This window comes from Octopus sinensis, linkage group LG6 (genome assembly GCF_006345805.1).
Source record: "Octopus sinensis linkage group LG6, ASM634580v1, whole genome shotgun sequence".
NCBI lineage: Eukaryota > Metazoa > Mollusca > Cephalopoda > Octopoda > Octopodidae > Octopus > Octopus sinensis.
The window spans coordinates 8,950,292-8,954,170 of NC_043002.1; the positions used below are offsets into that span (position 1 = coordinate 8,950,292).

Sequence of the window (3,879 nt, forward strand, 5' to 3'; positions counted from 1 at the left end):
GTGCAAAAACATAAGAAACATTTACTAAGAGATTTTGTGATTTTCATATGATGACTTTATGTATAAAAGAGAGGTTGTATGCTGTATGTCTCCTACGATTTAGATTCCTAACTACTCCCACATTTTGCGGTGCAGTTTAACCAAAACCGGGTATCTTATAGTCGTGATTCATATCGAGCCCTTCTGGGTATTAGCGCGCGTCTACGATGAGTCTACGATTTAAAAAAAAAATTACCATCACTTTTTTCCATTTTAATGCATTTTTTTTGCAATTATATAAGGGAAGTAACTCTCTAAAAATGTCTACGATGAGTCAACGATTTAAAAAAAAATTTACCATCATTTTTTTCCATTTTTTCGCTATTATATAAGGGAAGTAACTCTCTAAAAATGTCTACGGTGAGTCAACGATTTAAAAAAAAATTTACCATAATTTTTTTTCCATTTTTAATGCATTTTTTTGCTATTTTTGGCTATAACTCTCTAAAAATGCTTATATAGTTATTTCCCTTACAAACCCGAGCAACGCCGGGCGATACTGCTAGTTGATTATATAATAAGAAACTAAAAATGAAGGAATAAAGAATTTAGTGATTACTCACAAGATAGTTCAATGTCTCGTTTGCAGCTTTTCCGGCCTCTTGTGTAAGACACAGAGCCAAGTTGATGCGAGTCCGTTCATTAATTGATGAAGTGGATATAGGTGAAACGTTAATCAATGCAATCCATATCGCTAAACATAAGGCTAATATAAATTGACAATCTAAAATAAGAAACACATAGCTAAGAAATATCAATATAGATATGTAAAGTACGAAATCCTAATGTCTGAACAACATCTGATAAATATTTCAAGATCAACAGATTACGTGTGATTTACTTCTTATATGGGATCTTTTCGGTTTGAACGGCAGTTTTTTAAAATAATTTTCACGTACCTAAAAACTTTCAAACTTCGTATACTGGTAGAATGTGTTTTTATAAAACATCTTTTTATCTTGGCTTTATTGAGAAAATTCTATAGTTTGTAAGATATTTGTTGTTTTTTTCTTCAATTTCTGCAATTTCAACCAATCAATGACGTCTATTGGGGTGAAAACATTCTGTGCCGTATGAATATGTCCCTCGTTTAAGAAACAGATTGGGTTTAGTTACATTTCTGAAGAAAAAGAGATATCCTTCCCCCACCCCTAACCTTAACCCTAACCCTAACCCTAAAATAGATTAAAATGCAATAGATCGATACTATAATTATATGGGTGACAATTTCATATGACACCGCTAGAAAAACTGCCGTTCAAACCGAAAAGATCCCTTATTTGTTGTGTACTTTTGAGAAATAATGAGCTTTTTGCTCACAGGTGACTTATCCTAAATATTACTAATTTATTGTTTAATACTGTATTTATATCATACTTAATTGGTAACACGCAGGCACACACACACACAGACACACACACGCACCCGCTCGCACACACACACATTGGTATGATAAACAAATGTAATTGAATATGATACTTACAAACGCCCATATCTTCAAGAGATTTTCTAGAAAATACAAGGTGAAATAAAATTCGAAGTACAGAAGTTGTACATTTCGGTACACACCAGGTGAACAGTGTACATTTATGAAACTTTCGTTGCAGATATTCAGTTTAGATGCACAAACTCATTGACTGACGTCAATGCAATTAACCTGGATATGTCACTGAGTTCAGGTGATAAATTACGAGATTTCAGTTATATTCTCAGCACTAAATCACTCAGTTTGTATTAAAGATGTATGAATTATATAATAAAGCAAAAAATAAAATATCTTATTTTACTCCTAGTAGGTCGCGTGTTATCCTATTTATTAAAAAAAAAGGTTAAGAATGTCGGTTGGAAGTAAGAGAAAACAATATTTATTATATTGAGCAAATATGTTTAACGTGCTTTTTTATACAATAGCCAGCAAGTGATAAATGTAAGTGATGCACATCTAGTTGACACAAGTATGAAATAGATGTCACTATGGTGTGCAGTCGATTAATTATGTGAATGTTAAGTATCTACGATTTCCAGCAGCTCTTAAATTCACATAAAAGCTGTCAAGACGTTCGCAGACCTCTTCTAAGAATCTTCTCACCGGTGGCAGAGTCTAACATCTGTTGTTGCTGCTTTTGCTGCTGCTGCTGTTTGTTTGTTTGTTGAGCGAAACGGTCCTCGCCCCAGAGCACTCAAGATCGCGTCTCTGTAGTGGGAGAAGTCCGAAACGTGGTCCTTTGCTAGTCGTAAGACCCGCAGAAGAGAAAGCGGGTCAACCCCCGACACCGAGAGCATCGACGGATGGATGAATGCGCATCCAGGCTCAGCGGTTGCGTAGGAAGTCGGGGACAAGAAACAGGAAGAAAGAGTGAGAGAAAGTTGGAGCGAACGAGTACAACAGGGGTCGCCACCACCCCCTTGCCGGAGCCTCGTGGAGCTTTAGGTGTTTTCGCTCAATAAACACACACAACGCCCGGTCTGGGAATCGAAACCGCGATCCTCCGACCGCGAGTCCGCTGCCCTAACCATTGGGCCATTGCGCCTCCACTGCTGCTGCTGCTGCTGGTGTTGTTGTTGCTGCTGCTGCTGCTGCTGCTGCTGCTGCTGCTGCTGCTTCTGATGATGATGATGATGATGATGATGATGATGATGATGATGATGATGACGACGACGATGATGATGATCATGATCATGATGATGACCATCAGCGTCAAGGACCATATTCTTGGTTTTAACCAAGAATATGGTTTCAAAGCTATTATACTGCATTCTTTGCTTGTTGAATTACTGATGCGTTTCATTCAGGAAATATAGAACAAAACTTACAACCGCTAGCAGCTAAAGCTGTAGTGAACAAACACTACTTTTTTCTTTGGGGCATTCCTCCGTCAAATTCTTTAAGCCACATATATGGTACATAATACCTTAGCTGTGTAAGTGTTATCGATGTTATCATAGTGCTAGTGCATGCATATACAGCTGCGTGCGTGCGCACATACACGCGAGTACTGTCCAAATCTCCGACCAATCACATACAGCTAGCTGGCATTCAATTGGCGTATCAAGTTTCGGACATTTTAATTGGGTTTTGGATAGAAAATTCACAAAAAAGTCATTTCTATTGATTTTTTTAATGGCTTTGCGGGGTGACTGGGGAAATGTAAAGATGTGCACGACCACCCTTGGACGGTTTTGAATGACCATAGAAAGTGCTAGCCCTCTAACTGAAAAATTGTGGATTTGTATAAAGGATACACACACACACACAGACAGACATTTTGCCGTTTATATATAGAGAGATAACTGAAAGCTTCTTGGATCTTTACTTTTCCCGGTCACAAGTGATTTTTCTCTTTTCGCTTATTGATATGCCAACATCTGCCTTAATTACAACTCTATGCTCTCTTTTTGTTCCGCTTTTCTTTCCCATCTATCCCTTTATACTCTAACTCGTTCATCATCAATCACACATACACTGCCGGTGAGAAATTATCTACAATTGCTCAAGACCAAGATGGTTCTTGGCTCTGCAAATGTAATTTCTACTATCTCCAAACAATGTTCCCCAGAGCTATCTCTGGTACTCACCAAAACCTTAAATCTCTCTTTCGTTACCCCACACTCTCACACACACTATCTATAAGGGCGTCATACACCGAAAAGACAAGAGGAACAAAGGGCGGAGTCATTAAGGAGAAAACCATCTTAATGTCCAAATAAAAAAAAAGAAGAAAAGACAAACTTACAGACCCATAAAATGGCTTTCAAAAGCTCACGAAGTGCTAACTAGAAGAAAATTACACAATAAAGTTACATCACGGAAAAAATTAATTACAAGAGTAATGACGATGA

General features: G+C 37.5%; 1 protein-coding gene across 3 annotated transcripts in view; it reads right to left on the reverse strand.

Moving 5' to 3' along the window:
- LOC118763701 overlaps positions 1-948 on the reverse strand; it is a 5,704-nt gene extending 4,756 nt beyond the window's left edge. For 2 of the 3 annotated variants that reach the window (XM_036503486.1, XM_036503484.1), the window contains exon 1: positions 603-948. The gene's annotated coding sequence lies outside the window, so the exon portion shown is untranslated. Of the gene's footprint in view, positions 68-602 lie in introns of those variants that run through there. The other variant, XM_036503485.1, reaches the window with a different exon arrangement.
- Positions 949-3,879: the final 2,931 nt, after the last annotated feature.